Source organism: Anser anser, assembly GCF_964211835.1.
Source record: "Anser anser genome assembly, chromosome: 10".
Classification (NCBI taxonomy): domain Eukaryota; kingdom Metazoa; phylum Chordata; class Aves; order Anseriformes; family Anatidae; genus Anser; species Anser anser.
This window is the reverse complement of record NC_139730.1, coordinates 21,402,962-21,420,212: the sequence shown is the minus strand read 5'-3', so window position 1 is coordinate 21,420,212 and position 17,251 is coordinate 21,402,962. Positions and strand designations below refer to the sequence as shown.

At 41.9% G+C, this 17,251-nt stretch overlaps 1 long non-coding RNA gene across 8 annotated transcripts in view; it reads left to right on the top strand.

Moving 5' to 3' along the window:
- The window catches only part of LOC310904870, a 140,313-nt gene that overhangs the window by 112,867 nt on the left and 10,195 nt on the right, over nt 1-17,251 (top strand). For 7 of the 8 annotated variants that reach the window (XR_014588657.1, XR_014588658.1, XR_014588659.1 and 4 more), the window contains one exon: nt 7,835-8,122. The exons of the other annotated variant lie outside the window; for it this stretch is intronic. This is a non-coding gene — a long non-coding RNA (uncharacterized lncRNA). The remainder of the gene's footprint in view (nt 1-7,834; nt 8,123-17,251) is intronic. 8 annotated transcript variants of the gene reach the window in all.

The following is a 17,251-nucleotide window of genomic DNA, read 5'->3' as shown; positions in this document are numbered from 1 at the left end:
CCATGGCTTTGGGGATTAACAAGGTCTTTATTTAAACCGACAGATTTAACAATGTTTCTTGACAATACAACTGTTATTCACGTGATTAGCAAAACCACTAATTGGGGAGCGGTGAACAGCAGCTAAACAAAAACTCTTTGAATCCAGTTAGTGCCAAAATATTGACAGACAATCTATAACTTTTTTCATTTTGTACTCGACTGTAGTTCAATGATGAAAGGCCCTGAGCAGCACTGCCCAGTATCTTCTGTGAGGCCTTTGCAGTGGTGCAAAATAGCAAGAGCAAAGCTGACTCTGGCTCACTGGTTGGGCTGCCTGACAGCTGGGGCTGCCCCTTGGGGCTCTCCTTTTGGTGTCTTTGGTTGTAAAGATCTTCTTCCTCTTGCTGGAAGAAAGTGTGTGTACCTGGAAATGTTCCTGGTGGTGAGTGAGGACTTGATTTTGGCTTGATTTCATGGCCAGTTTGCTTTAGTAAGACGTGAGGAATTGATCCTAAAAAACGCTAAAGGACAGAGGTAGAGCGTCATGCTAGTAATGTTGCAGGATATGGCAGCATTGCCCTGCTCTATCGCTTTCTCACCCATACTCCATTTACCTCCAAGTGGTGCCTGAAAGTGTTACTTGTCACCAACAGCTAATGAATTGTATATTACCTCCCCACACAGTGGTCACTTGAGCTAAGGAGGGTTGTGTAGGGTTTTCACAGTGGGGAATTGTTTTGTTGTTGTTGCTGTTGTCATCTCTGCTGGGATTTGTTTTCAATGTTGGAAATATGTGTGGAAGGGATGGTAGGGACTGGTTCTGGGGAGGTCTTTGCAGTCTTGGCCTGTATATTATCCCCCAAAGATGAGTTTTAGCATTGTAGCAGAAGGAAAGTATGACTCTGCTGAAGGTCTCAAAAAAAGTATGACCCTGATTGCAGGTCTCAAATTGCAAAGAAGGTGTTCTTGAGCAATTCTGTTGCTATGTTGAACAGCATCAGGACTGGTCAACAAATGGCCTTGATGTATACATCCAATACCTGCTGTATGTCAGCGTTGAATAATGGTAACTGAAAATCAAATTACTTGAATTTGAGTTATAAATGTCCGTAGTCCTGAGACCAGAGTAAGGACAACTCATCTTTACCTGAAAGGTGAGTCAAATGCTGGTTTGTTGCACAGCTGGAGCAGATGAGTGCTTAGAAGTTCTAGTATAAAAATATTAAAAGTTCAACTATATGATGATGGCTGTGCCATTTGGGGTGCTGAAGCCCTGCTGGAGATGCCTGCAGCCTTTTCCCAGGATTTATGTTCCAATAGGGGATGAGTCTCAAACGGGCTTCTTTGCTGATGTTCGCTATGGTAGTTGGTGTGGGGCTTTGGATCTCCTTCTGATATTCTCAATTCTTTTATGAATTTTGAACACTGTGGCTAGACGAGCTTCGTGGGATGACACAGATGCAATTTATGAATTATGTATGGCATTTCAAAAATTCTGATTTTGCTGTCTGGGGAGATGGGTTAACTACAGATTGTTCCATTTAAAAGCAGAAAGTTGTTTTTATTGTAAAACCCCAAACTGCATTTGAATACTCCTGTGCTCTGCTACCTCCCGTCTCTTTCTCCCCATCAGTAAGCAAGATCGTTCAGTGGTTTGCTCACTAAGAAAGTGATTTTACATTATTTCCTGCAGAGGTTTCTGTTGAAGTGGGCTGGCTGTAAAGAAGCAGCTACTCCTTTCCATTCTGTAACTATACCATTTTCTCTATCAGCATGGAGCATTTGACTCATGTGCCCTAGAAAATAACTCCTCACTCCCACTATGTGCTCATATACTGAGCTGAGATCTAAACCTGACCTGCACTTCTGGGATGCAAACTCATGATCAAAATCGCTGGATGCAGGAGGTCAATGTTTCAGTGTCCTAACTCTCTGGGGTGAGAGTCCACTATTTAAGGAGTAGTGTTGTGAGTTCAAAACAGGTTAATGCTTTCTAAGGTCTAGTGAAGTTACAAAAACACAGTATAAAAGAGCAGATCTGCCTTAAATAGAAGCTGATTACAGAGCTCAGTCCTGTTTCTATTAAAGTCAATAAGGGCATTGTGCTTCTAAATTTCACCCGGTCTGGTATAGGGTCTTTTAAAAGGGGTAAAAATTTTCTGTATGAAAAATTGAGACATTTTGTTTCTAGTGCAAGCACAGACTGTTGCAGTAATGCAATACAGGTATGCTCTTCAGAGCACTTATTTCACAAATAATACAAACCCAGTGTTTCTGTCTAGAGTCTTTTCTTTCACATAGCACCTTGAACTTTCAGTAACATTGAGTACTGGGCCTTATGAAACAGAAGGCTAAGCCTGAACTGGATTTCACACTTCCTGTAGTCCAGGGGATGACTTTTCATTATGGCTAATAGGAGACAGGTAACTAATATCTTAAGCCAGTTCTGGTGAATGTTTAGCAGATCATTGAGTGATTTTCTTTTCTTAATTTGATGTGCGCAATCCAGAGATGGTTGGTGTTAAAGCTTGGAAATAGGCTCACCTCCTGCTGTAGTTATCAGAAAGACTTCTGATCTGTCTGCATGCATAAACTGGATATTTGTACTGTACACATGCATCCACCAAGCACAAGCCTCTTGAGAATTTTGGCTCTCCTTATTACTAACTTTGTGTTTCATGATCCTTGTTCTGAGTTTATTTGTGATTCTGTATTACCCACACTGGTAACAGTGTTGCAGAACTGGCCTAATGAACGAGAAGAGTCTGCTAATAGTTGCTCTTTGGCGGAAGATTGCCATGAGCAGACTGGGATTTCAGAGAATGCTGCAGAAACCTGCTTCTGCAACTCATTTCTGACAGTGCCACGCTCTGATGTAGCAGCACCCTTGGCTGCGGTGAACTCCCCTCATCCAGACTGCCCTGGTTTGTGAATAGCTGTCTCATTCTCCTGTAATGAGTCTGCCCACAGATTTGCTAAGTGCTGAGAAGCAAATATTGAAAGTACTCTAGAGAGTTGTTAGCCATGTGGCTGCTCCATTAATTTTCATGGTGGCCCTGGGTTAGACCTCTGTATGGTGATGTGGAAAAAAAAGTGCCCTCTGAGTTTTAATTCAGGGATCATAAAGACCTAAAGTCACTTTTCCATAAAGAAGAGAGGGACAAATGATTCCTTTGTTTATTTTGCCTTTGTTTTGCAGTGTGCAAAGGCTAGGAAGTTTATGAGTTTATTTGTTATGTAAAGCCACTTGCTTATTTCTGCAAAACATTGCTTATAGATATTCCACAACCTCTCTGGGCATTCTCAGAAACAGAAATGAATCTGATGATGTGACCAAATAAAGAAAGTGTTCATTCTGAAGTTCCTTGCCATAGGAATTAAAGAAATATTTTTAGGAATTAATTCTGAAGGTGCTAATTTGCTGATCATTGTCGCTATTACTAGAGATTGACTGAGAGATGTCAAGTAGAGTAACCCTGAGTCAATGAGGAGAGCTGGAAATCAGCTGAAGATAAACTGGTCTGTCAGCACCATTTTCTTCTGCTCTGTTCCCCTTGCTTGTGGAAGGGCTCTGCTCAGGCATCAACATATTGCTTGTCTGGTTAGTAGTGCTAATAAATTCAGAGGAACTGTGTACCCATGGCTCAAGGTCCTGCTGTGCACACATGCACAGTAATAGTTCTGCCCTAGGTGACGATTAAAATATCACGTGTTACCTTCAGAAGATTGTTTCCCTCCCACATAGAGTCCCAGCTTTACCAAGGTTGGATCTCCTTCAAAGAGAGCAGCCTTCATATTCCTAACAGACTTTCATCCATATGGTTTCTCTTCCCCCCTCTCCTGCTTTAGCATTCTCTTGTTCTCCTGTCTGCTCTGCAGCTTGCTTGGCTGCATTGCTGACTTGGGAGCTCAAGACCAAAGATGCTTTTAAGCCTTCTGTCCTAGCATGTAGCTGAATATGTTCAAAGAATCCTAAATGTGACACTCTGGCTAAGAATGTGTCACATGGGATGGGCAGAGGGCTGTACCTAAGCCACTTTCAACTCTTTCAGTGCTTCCCATCCCCACCAGCCAAGGAAGCCATACATCCTTTTCCTGGTAGGTAATGGAAGAGTTCAGAGCCTCGCCTCTGTGGTTTCCTTCCTACCATTAAACAGATCCATCTCTATAGATCAAATACAATTTTCTTCTGCAGCTAGTCAACTCTCTCGGTTTGCTCTTTGCTGATCTGGTGGTTATTTTCATTGTTTCAGCGGAGGTCTGCTCTCAATACACCCTGAGCCAATGCTCCTGACAGGCAGCACAATCCTGGAGTGCCTTGGCAGGCTGCCTGAGTCTGTCCTGCGGGCCCCGGGGGGACTCTCACACGTTCTGCCGCTTACTTTACTCTTTCCTAGAGATCTAACGCAATTTTGCAAGTAGTCACTTGGAGCCATGTTTCCCTTTGCCCTGGAATATTTTTTAATTTATTTTTAGTAAATGTTTGTCAGTGTTTCTAACATTGCGCCTCCAGCAACGTGGCCTGGACTTGAGCCATGCAGCAGTCTGACAAACTGTTAGGCGAGTCTCCTATCAATTAGGCTGCAGCTGTCATTGGATCTATTCTCAGCCTCCTTGGTACGTGTTTGCAAATAACAGGGGCTGCTGTTTTGCAGTTCGCGATTTTTTTCTCCATAGCCAGTCAAGAACATTTTGTCTGCAGAATTCCTCCTGTCTCCTTTGTTTTTGCTTTCTAATCATCTCCGTTATATTCGCCTAAGCATATATGCTTATCGAGGATATTCTTTTGCTTTTCTCATGTGTTTGCCCTCTCTCTCTCATTTATTTATTTATTTATTTATTTATTTATTTATTTATGTGTTTTTAATACACAAACCCAGGAAAACCGCTCCCCAAGGAAACAAAAAAAAGGGAAACTCTCACTTAAGTCTATGCTTTGGTCCTTTAAATGTTTTCAGGCTTTCTCCAAAGCATCCAGACTGCTTCTTATCTGTAGGGATCTACCATTTTTAAAGCCCGTCATGCATGGAAGCTCTCCATGGGGACTGCCTTGTTTCTGCTGATGTTTGAGCTCTGAGGTGATGGTGTGTTTTATTATCAGGTTTGCTACAGCTGGAAAGAGAGTCCCTGACAATGTACAATCTGTTAGAATTCCCTCTTCTACCTTCTACCATTTGCAGTTTTCTCTTCTCCTATAAAAATCATGAAAATTGCTCAATGGCTTTTTCCCAGATGTTACATGCTGCATGGTGGTACTTGATGCTAATATTTCATTCCTTAATCTATAGAGCACAGCCCAGCTTGTATTAGCCAGACTCAGCAACCACTCTTAAGTATATCATTTCCGTGTTCTGCATCTATAAAAAATGAGAAATCAGAGTTGGGAAGTTCAAGTAAAACAGAAGCACACAGGGCATTTCTTCCTTGGGCTGATTGAAAGATATGTTTTGATACTGTGCTATCGTTTCTTTCACAGGCTGGGCTCAGCCTTTGCACAAAACCAGTGGAAACTATTCCAGTTTCCTCTCAATCTGTAGGTCCTAACAGTGGGTCTCCAGCCAGTTTGCAGCTTCGGAGGCAGAACCAGCCCAGCCCAGCACACATTTAAACAGTTAACTTTAAATCAGCTCGTGTTGAATTGGCAGAAGTCCCTACATTTGCCCGGTGGGAGAGTAAGGACAGGGCTTTTTCTATCCTCACTAAATAGCACACAATACTGCAAGGTACTTCCCCTGCAACACTACTTAATATTTGCTCTGCAACAGTAGCCGTAAGGAGCACACCTAACACCATAGCTATGTTGGCATACAGAGACAACCTGAAGTTTTGCATACAAAATTTCCCCAGACTTAGCTGTACGGCCCCATGGAGCAAATAGGCATTCTTATCTTTTATACAGCACTGTCTGTCTATGCTGTATTTTCTGGAGTACAACAAACCCATGCCAGGAAGGTGCCACCAGGACCCCAGCACTGGGAAGTTTGGCGTTGCAACACCAGAGTATGGGGCACCGTATCATTGAAGGCAGAAGTCTGCAGGATTGTGAGCACTCGCTCAGCATGTGAGTGGCAGGTGCTTCTGTGGACAAAATTAGGGAAGCTGGAACAACTGGAAGTCCTAAGCAGGACATTGCTGGATTGCCTAGTAGTGCATTAGCACCACAGGAAGAGCTGGGTGCTTTTCTGATCTTCTTACTAGATGTGTCTCACCATCCAAGGAAAAGATGTAAGGCTGAAACATTTAAGATTTTCTCAAGTACTTACTTAATGAAAAACATTTCACGTGTCGGGGGGGGGGGGGTTAGGTTGGATGTTAGGAAGAACTTCTTTACTGAAAGGGTTGTTAGGTATTGGAATGGACTGCCCAGGGAGGTGGTTGAGTCGCCACCCCTGGAGGTCTTTAAAAGACGTTTAGATGTAGCCCTTAGTGATATGGTTTAGTGGAGGTCTTGTTAGTGTTAGGACAGAGGTTGGACTAGATGATCTTGGAGGTCTCTTCCAACCTAGACGATTCTGTGATTCTGTGATTCTATGTATATAGCATTCCAAACTGTTCCTGCTCAACCACTGAGCTTTCAAGTCTTCAAAAGTATAAACGTAGTTAGAACAAACTGCCATCCTGTAGACAAAGCTTAGCTGGCAGGAAGATGTACTTTATGCAGTATTTATGTTCTCCCAGTAAACAAAGACAAGTAAAATGCTTTACTTGTTAACATCAATTCAAAGCAAAAGCGAATGATAGCATTTTCTGTAATCATGTTCAATGTTCTGAAGGTGTCTGCATGTTTCACCTTTGTTCTAAGCTCTTGCTTATCATTTGCTTCTTATATTTAATAGTGTATGACTGTTTCTGTGAACGTGGGATATGACTTTGTTTCAAGACCGTATTTAGACAGAAAATTTCTCTCTGGATTTTTTAGTGATAACATGAAGTGCAGCAGGAGGACTGGTTAAATAGGCAGGAGGGCCGTGATCTGGCTGGTTTGGTGTTCATTTCTTTGTCAGCTGCCTTGGAATAGCGTTCAGATTAATGTGATTACTCTCTGCGATGGCTGCACGTTCATAGACCAACTGAGCACTTGTATCAAAGCTATCAGAAAGATTTTAGTCCAGGGTTCCTACAAGAATTATTTATATAAAATGCATTTGAAATTCTATATTGGTCATTTACACATGAGGATTTCTATTTCAGGAAGCTTTGGAAACAGCCAGGATCTTCAACTGCACCCTCTCCAAAAGATACAAGATCCTTTTAACATTTAATGATGACTGTGAAGGTGCTTAAAAATAACTTAGAAGCACAAAGCATATTAGTGTGTTCCCTACTATTAAAAGGACTGGACTAACAGTTAAATTTTGGATTCTATTTGCATTTTTGGTCCTTTCTTGATTCATGACCTGAGATAAATTGCCTAGTTCCCCCTGACAAATGAGCTTAATACATATCTATTGTCCATATTTACATTATTACATTTAGGAGGTGATAGAATCTGAGTTCATCTCTGAGGAAAAACTGTAAAACTCCATGGTGGTCAGGTAGTATAAAATATATTCTTCTACATGATTGCACATAGTATTATCCACTGTATAATCTCCTGGGTATCAAGTCCATTTCACATACAAAGGGTCCCTAGTTAATGATGGTACAAGTTCTTTCGGAAGGGATTATGCTTACATACATATTTGTACAATATTCAACATAATAGCAACAAGCTAATCTTGATTGTATCATTTGTGCTTTGCTGCAATTTATACAATATAGGTAATCAATTAGTCTGATTCTTCTGCACACTGCTAAATGGAACATGGACAGCTCCTAATGGGCAATGTAAATAGAGATTTGTATGTACACAGGTACACTGCACAGTGAAAGAAGCATGCAGGAGGCAAGGCACTGAACAGAAAAGCCCTGCATAAAACCTGGCATTCATTTAAAGGAAGAAAAATGTCACTGAAAGCTGCACGATTATTAGCATTGCTATGCATGAGGAGTAGTCAAGGAAGATGATACAAGAGGAAGAGAGACATTATTCAAGTGTCTGAGAAGACAGACCATCATCAGCAGTGGAGAGAGAAAAGGCTTCCGAAGGAATAGCGTAGCATTTCAAACATTAAATTATAAGGGCACTGAAGCTTTAAAAGGTATGTTGGAGTTTCTGCATTATTTATTATTTGAGATTGCCTTTCCCCCAAATACTTAAGTTTTGTTCCATTCATAGAGAACAGAAAAGTCCTTCCCACACTTCTCAACTTCCCAAGGCTTTCTGGGACACTGAGCCACCTCTAAGTTTTGAGATATGATTTACTTTAAGCAGACATTGATTACCTGCAGTGCTGCAGTGGGTTGGAGCAGCTTGTTAGAAAGGTTGGGGAAGTGAGAAGAATTTGTCTGTCATTCCTCTGGGGCTTGGAAAAGTTGGGCTCAGAATTCATTATTATTTTGTATTTGTATTGCATCTATACCTACGAACTCCAGACACTAACAGGATTTCACAGTGCTAGGTGTTGTCCTTTCTCCAACACAATTTAAGGCCTTGTGGACACTTTTTTTCCAACCTAGTTATTCAGGCATAGCTGCACTGACAGTGCAGTCACTCTGCAGAAGCTTATACTAGGAAAAAGGCTGCAAAAATATAACTTGTATCAGTTGCCTCAGCAAAAGAAGCTGTATTGGCAAAAAGAAATTTTTTTTTTTTTCCCTTTTGCTCATATTACAGCTGTGTCTACATTAGAGCTTTTGCTGGCATAGCTGAAAAAATATCACACTCCTAGCTGACAGGGATATGCTGTCAATTTTTTTAAATAGATGAGTCTGAAGTATTTCCACATGATGGATCAGTGTGTGTTTGTTTGTGTGGGAAGGGGGGAGGAGAGAATCTGTTTTAAAATAGAAGTTTCTAAAATTGGTTTGCACAGATATTCTTAAAATGGCAATACTGCCCTTGCCAACAGGTTCCTGTTTCCTGGTTCTCCTGCCCTTCTCTTCCAGGCTCCCAGAGCGCAGCTCTGTATGCCTCTTGCCTCCCTCCTTGTCTGCCCCACACCCTGGCATGCCCAGTAGGGGATTCTCACTGCTGTCCTCCCTTCTCCTGCCTGGTTTCTGCCTGGCAGCATCCCCCCTCCATGCGTGACTCTGCCTCCTCTCCAAACACCTTCGCTGTAGCTCCAGACCATCCCCTCTGCCACCAAGGGCTGGTCCACTTCCTGAAGTGGGTGTTTCTTACCTTCCCCTTCTACCGCTGCTCCCAAGGCAGCTCCTCACTGGGAATGAGGGCTCGAGGTCTGCATACAAACAGAATTCCTCCATAATCTCTGTGCTACAGCAAATTATTTTATTTCCTGCAACCAAACTGCATGTCAAATAGAGGGATTTCCATTTCAAAAAGGGAGGCAGAGCCTTTCCAGAACATCTGGAAAATATTTGGAGGAAGAGACGGAGCCATGATAAGATAAAAGACCAGACATGAAGGGTCAGTTCTGCTGCTTCTCGTTCCCACCAGACAATTACTGACGTTTACCTTGTTTCATCAGCTCAGGTTGGTTACAGAGTCCAAACAGCATAGAAAGGTATCTCATATGTACTAGCTTCCGGGGAAGGCATTGATCCCAGAGCTACTGTGAACTTTCTGAGTCACCTTTGGGCAAGTCAAGTTACTGCTTGGGTGCCTCAGATGCTTGATCTATAAAATGAAACTTCCCCGTTATGAGGCATGATCTTAAATTTGATCAAACTGGAAAGGGGGTGAGGTCCTGTGGTGTCTGAGTCTACTTAAGTGCAAGGAGTACGGATTAGCTGGACTTGCACTCCTCTAGAAGCACAGTTCACAGAAAAGAGTTGCTAAATAACCGGCATACAGTGAGGAACTGAGGTATCAGAGGTAAAGAGGCTCCTGAGCAGGCAGGCAAACATCTCCTTGAATCACCCACAGGTCTCTGTGTATAGCCAGCACCCTAGAGACCTTACTGACAGTTATTGCAAGTAATCCATAGGTTATACAACTGGTAATGAGGCATAATTTTAGAAAAGAACAGAGGACTTGCTTTATTTTTTTTCGAATATGACAGGTTAAGCATTTAAATAGCATTTAACCAAGTAACCCACAACACATTGGTATCAATTATTTGTTCAGAGTTTAAACTGCCATTTAGTAAATACGTTAATTGATACTGCACTAACTTACTATAGGTATCTTCCTAAGTGCCAATTATCTGCCTCAACATTCCCCACATTTTAAGTTTGTTAGTAAGAAGCTAATTACACTAGTTTATTGCTGATGGAATTACATGAAGAGTAGATTTCGCTCTTACATACTTATTAGACCTCAATAAGTGATCCTTAGCAGTCTGTTGCTATTCAATTAACAAGTAATAACTTCCTTAATGAATGTAATTGAAATGCTTATTTCAGTCAGGCACCTAATATAAAGTGCTTTACTTTGAGCACTTTTCTGAGTGCTAGTCTTGTGTGCTTAACAAGAACAAAATGGGGCCACTGAGGAAAGCTCTGGGACTGTGATGAGAACCCAACCACTGTTGGCAATCACCACCTAACATGACCAGATGTAATTTACCAGGTGATTTCTGTTCTACAGAAATATCATGAGAATAAACCAAGAGTTTTCTCTCTGAGGATTTAAATCCATGGAGGGAATTCTGCAGCATGAAATTCTTCTTGCACATTAACTCTGCCTCTTGCGATGGATGGGGAAACGCTTGCTCCACTGGGAGCTACACAGCTAAGCTCCAGTGCACTGCTGTGGGTGCTCTGTCATTAAGTTCTTGTTTGCACGTTTGATTTAAGAGATTGATGGAAAGATGATGATGGCTATCTGTAATGATCTCAAGCTATCAGTATAATTACAGAAAAAAAAAAGAAAAAATGATGCAACTGGAGGGTTTTGTACTGTTCCATGTAATTCTGTGAGACTAAGTCACCTTGAATTTAGTCTTTGCTCACAAGCACGACCCACACTGAACTGTCCTGAGTGACCACTCCTGGGGCTAGCAAGTGCCCATTGCTCTGTGGAGACATCTTCCTAATAAAAGTGGCCAAGAGGTGTGGGCTGTGTGTCTGGGGCTGTGCACGCTGTAGCTGATGAGCTGTTAGACTGGGAGTCTCCTTAATGAGGAAGGAACGTATTCTTAACTGGGATTTTATAGCCTAGGAAATGATAACCTGCTTTGTCCATTTATGGGATGGGAAGACCCAGCAATGTTTGGTTTCTGAAACTATTTTTGGCCTCAGGATTAAAACTCTGGTTTCTTCTGTAAGGAGGATTTAACAGACAAGACTTGTGTTTATGGATAAATGCCAGGAAATCTTCTCAAGTAATGCTAACAAATTATTCCATTTGGCAACATTACTGTATGGGCAGTAACCTTTTCTAAAGAATTTTTAGCAGATAGATTTAGTGTCAAAAAACCCATAATAGGATGTAATATCTTCTCCAGTCTATCTTGTTTGTTACCAACTTTTTAATGTATGCCTTCTACTCACTGAATTGAAAGACCTTATTGATCTCTTTGCAGCTGAACTGATTATTGGGCTAAGATAGAGACTTCCTGAAAGAAGCCAAGAGAAATTATTCATTTAACATATTCTGATTTTAGTAAACTTCCATTTAACCTCCAGGGTTAATTAAAAAAATATATATTGCTGGTTGACTTGCATAAATTTATTAAATCAGACAGAAACTGAGTTCAGGCTTGTGCAGTTAATGTCAACTTGTATAATATTCTTGGGGAAAAAAAATCCACATAGATTTATTAACATTCCAGAATTGCTTTATTTTAAAACAACAGCCATAACAGCAAAGCAATCCAAGTAGGAAAAATAACCCCCCAAATGAAAACACATTCTGCAAATTTGGATAGTTCAGAAATACTTAAATGAGTTAGTTACCATGGACTTCGTAGGTCTGTGGTTATTGGTTGAAACCCTGTCTTCATCATGAGGTTTAGCTAGTCGGTGTCTGTAGCTTCTTCAGGTTGGAATTATGGGATTTGGTATGCTTTCCAGAGGTGCCATGGTTCTTCCCTGTGCCTGCACATCATAGCTGGCGTCTTTGTTAACAGAGAGCGAGGATTAAATGCACCTAACAGCTGAAGGGATTTTCAAAGGCACGAGTGGTATTCAGACACATAGCTCATCCTGGTTTCTACCGGTTTTCCAGAGTTGCTTTTATATTCCTGGTTCAGTGTGAGGCTCTCTCCCCACTGCTCTGCCTGATGCTATTATAGATGAGCTACTTATGGGTGTTTGATGGATATCTGGGGAAAATTTTCGGAGTTACAAATGTGAACACCCAAGTTACATAGATGAGATGGAGGAGCCCATGCTAGATAGGAAAGAGCTAATAGACTTCTCTGGAGATGGCGCCATCTTGTTATTCATGCTGTGGTGAGCCTGGAGGCTCACAGCAAACAGGACAGCAAAGGTGCAGTCTGGCTTCTGGAGCTGGGTTTCCCTGCCACAGCTTGACCTTGGGTCTGAAACAGAGAGGAGTGGGGCTAAAACATGCTACTAGGCAGCAGCCAGGGAGAGGAGAAGGCTTCATTGGCATTTTATGAAAAAACAAATAAGGAGTAAAATACAAAAATTTGGTTTCAAGACAGGTTAGTTATGATCCCGGATGGGACAAGTGAAACTATATTTTAGAGAACACAAGAATTATAAAGAATGGAGAACTGGATTTACATAGAAACTGCTGACACTGTTAATACTGTGTGGCATTTGTGCAAGATTTTGTTAGAAGCCAACATCATAAAGCTGTCCATTCTGTCAACTAGTTTCAGGGCAGATATTTTCTTCCCCCTACCAAACTGAGATGACAGGTTTTTAAGTGGTTTTTAGTTTGGAATGTGACAAAAAGTCTATTTTTGCCATCTGAGCTTGCTTTGTGTCCTATGTGATATTTTGTCCATCCTGGTCTGGAATATCTTATGCAGTCAGAGCCTTTCATGGCACATCCCCTGCTTCAGAGTATGGGGAGAAATTCTAGCTGGAGTGCTGTTCCTGTGGAGGCCAGCCTTTTACCAAGTACTGCAGTTGAACTGAAGTAGCAGGACCTAGCAAGGAATGCTTATAATATGGAATATTTAACGTATAGTAAAATGTCATTTTCAAGTGCTTTCTGAACTACCCATCCCAGTAATGAAGCAGCTCTGAAATACCATGTGTCTTTCTCACAGCGTGTTGCACTCTGTATAACCTTGCCTTTGATCGTGATGTCACTTCAGATGAAAGACTCACATGGAGAGTGGTACGTTGTGCATTAGGATCAGCTGATATCCTCCAGGATCTGAACAGTGAAGGACTATTTGAGATGTGCACTCTATGTATGTCAAAGAGAAATACATGCTGCAATAAAAATAGTAGTTGGCTAAGCAAACTCACCTTAGTCTGGGGAGAAGGAAGACTTCACCTTTATGCAAGACGACCTGCTTAATCTGAAGGCTCTCCTAGAAGGGATTTTAAGGATGAGTAATCATTTTTACTGTCTTTCAGTTCAGGTTCTCAATTCAGCTCAGTGATTTCCTGAATACCTGAGTAGATTTTTGGTATTTTGATTGTCTGTACCTGGGCTGTTACCAGTGGAAGTGAAATGCCCTCAGAACAGCCTCTTTGGCTTCCATTATCATGAGCAGCTCCACACAGACGAACCTCAGTGTGCTTGGGGCACCTTTATACAGTTGTCTGCTGTGCCTGGGAGCTTGGTGCCTGGAGCCAGATGTCACAGTTCAGTCCGTCACATGACAGACTTCCCCAGAAAACTTCAAGCCAGGCAAACTTACAACCATACACTGTGGTCTGAGGATGGTGAGAGGATTCTGCATACAAAAATTCAGCTGGCCTAAGCGGGCCTGTTCAGCTCCCATTAGAGCACTTGCTGGAAACCCCTCCAAAAGCAGGAAAAGCAGACTGTTCCCACACAGGCATTTTTCTTACTCTGAAGCCCTGATCTCCTTATCGAACATACATGGCCAGAGATGATGTTGGGGCTGTGTCCTGTTACAGAAAATGCCTTCCTGCAGACGTGCATCCCATTTTGCTATGGCCTTGCTCACACCTTCTTAGCATTTACTTCCTGGGAATGTCTAAGTGATGGAGGGTGAAGGCCTGACCCCATGCAGCTCTGCCATCACATTTGATGGAGTCAGTATTTCACCCATGCTACCAGTGACAGAGACTGAATGTCAGAGCTGCATGCATCAGCTTTCACAGAAATCAATTCTCACATAGAGCATTAATATTGGAAGTGCCTCTCACTCACCTAATCATTGGCCAGGCACAATAATCTGTGACTAACAGTCATTCATGGTTATACAGCACAGCCTGATTATAAAAATTTGCCATTAGTCTGTAACAAAAAAAAATCTCAAGCTGTTAATTGACCAATACGTATTCCTGAGGAAATCAGAGTAATCACATGGATATTCATGGCACAGAAAGGGAAGGTACAGCTAGCATTGCATTGCTTCTGTGAGTCATCTGCTCTGGTCTACTTTTGATTATTTTTTTCCTCATGTGGGACCAGTATTGTAAATCAAAGATTTGAGAAGTAAGGCTATGCTTAAAGTGTCCCAAATTAAAATCCAGTTGCCCCCTTTCTTCTCTTAGGCAGCCATCCAGTTTTGTGCAGGAATAGACACATGCTAATGGCTGTGATACAGCTACAGAAGTGAACCAGTTAGCTCTTGGTCTGCCTTTGCCAATGGCAAGGTCAGCTACTGGAAAAAGTTACAAAACAGCTTTAACAGCTAGGTATGATCCCACAGAAGAGCCTTGACTGAGAACTGTTAGTCTTTGCTAATTTTCATTCAAGTCAGTCTCAAAACAAGGACAACAGCATGTGTGCGGGTTGGATTGTTGTTGGATGGGCCCATTCATGACAATGGTCAGGATAGTTTGTCCATGTGGTAGATTTTATTCTACTTTCACTTCCCTGAAGCACTAGAGCAGATCAGGCCACACAAGAGATACAACTGTCTGGCTGGCATGAAGGAGTCGTCTGTCTGGCAGAGAGGTCTCAGCATATCTCAGAGCCCAAGGAATTCTCAAATAGTACCTAAAACTATGGGCACCCTCTGGCATCTTAGCTCTGGTCACCAGCCTTCGCTGTAGGACACACACTTGGATTTATTTATGATTTAGCAATGATACGAGCAGAGCTCAGAAAAGTTGTTGGTGACTGTAGGGAAAAAAACAGAAAGCAGACCATAACTCAGGTCATCAGATGAATTCAAAATGCATTAATAACACCAGAGCTTCCAATAAATTTCATTTCAGGCAGAATAGAAATGTTTTCTTGGTCGAGAGTTCAGGATAGATGATACTTTCAGATGTGTGTCAAGCCAATGTGACGTGTCTACAAAAGTGTTTGCAGGCAAACAGCAATGGCTGATCCAGAGACAGGCCCTCACACCAGCTGCACATTTTAGTATGACTGAATACAATATGAGACTCTCTAGTTCCCTGAGCAAAGCTGAATCTAATTAAATATTTAATAGCTTTTTTTTTTTCCCTACAAATCCTTTGGTTTCTTGCTCTTTCATACTGTGTTATGATGACATTTGAACAACAAATGCAGTCTTGGTAGGTGGGTCTCCTGGTACTGCTTTTTATATGAAAAGCTTGCACTTCCCAGCTGAAGTCCAGATGCTGCATTTATGAGGGTTTTTGTCCTGATCAATTTTTAAAAAAAACATTTTTCCATCCCATGGAATTAATAGCTACCTGGGGAAATACCAGCTCCTCCCCGCTCCTGCAAATACTAACCTTTCCCAGATGGGAAGGGATTTCTCCTTCTCTTTATTTACCTGCAAGATGTCCTTGCTAGTGCTCAGAATTACAAAGGGAGAAGGCAAAATAAGAAGAAAACCTTTGTAAGTAGAAAGTGTTACAAACAGAGCAACTGTGCACACTCTGACTGAGCACACTGCCTTCGGAGGCTCCATTATACTGACTAAATCCTGCATAATCTTCCCAGGGTCACACACTGAGTCATTAGCAAGACGGCACTAAGACAGAGGCATCCTGATTTTTGTAATCACTCTGATTACTTTAAGACCCCAATTTAAAAGGCTATAGGTTTGTGCTGGCAGCACAGTCGCACAGATAGCTACTTACAGCTTTACAAATTGGTTTTCTTGCAATCATTTTGCTCCTATGTGCCTGTAGTGCTTTTTGTTTTGTTATGTCTTTTTTTCACTTGTCTGTGTGCTGTTCAAAATTATTCATGTTTTGGCTACAAAAAGCAAAGTAAGGCAGAGCCAGGCAGCAGCCTCACCACTGCCTTCATGTGCCCACCCCAGGGCTGCTCCTGGCCTGCTGGCCCCGGGTGGCCTCCGCACGCTTGGCAGCGCTGTAGCCAGGGTCTGGTCCTCAGCAGAGACTTTAGGCTGCTTAAAGCCAAGCAGTCATCCAGGAGATGAAATGGCTTTCATTTCTGTTCTTGCCAAGCCATTCCTGGTTGTTGCAGTGCCCTTTCATACAGGTAGTCTGCTGATGGCTGCTCTGGCTTTATCATTAACAACAAAGAAGCACTGCAAAAGTGCTGGTGTGGCTGGTCAGCCTTTGGTTCCACGTTCCCTCTCTCTCAGTGGTGAGTTTCTTGTGCTTTTCCAGTATTGGTGAGTATTGTTTTTGGTCTGTGTTGGTGGTGTTTGCACCCACCATGTAGCCCAGAAGTGTGTTGGGCTGGCTAGGCCCATCCAGCCACCACATCGGGGGTTACGTGAATGCTGGTTCAAGCTATACCAAAAGAAACGACTGGGCGAAATGCTCACTTGACACTCTATAGATAAATACAAATATTTTCTGGAAAAAAATAACTGTATCCCTTGTCTGTGTCCTAGAAGGACTCTTTATGTGTCACTAAAATAGCTATTTGTAATCTGTTATACCCTCCCCTCCCCTTTGAGGCCTAACTGACAGTTATTCGAGTAGGTGTGCTTCAGAAGGCTGTGACCCTCCACAGAGAGAACAGGGTTTGCCATCCTGGCTGATCCTTTCATGACAAAGGCATACTTTAAGTGGAAAAGCAGCACAGGCGTGCAGCAAATGACAGCTATATGCATTCGACTTTGCATTGTATATATGAAGGCATTTGACAAAAACCACATCAATAAAAAGAAATTAAATTTGCTTCTGCACTCGAAAAATACACACTGAAGCATTATATGTTTGGGAATTTTAGCAGTGTTTAGCAGTGTTATAATGTGCAAAGTAATTTCAAATGATTAATACCTTGACACTAATTTTGTAACAAA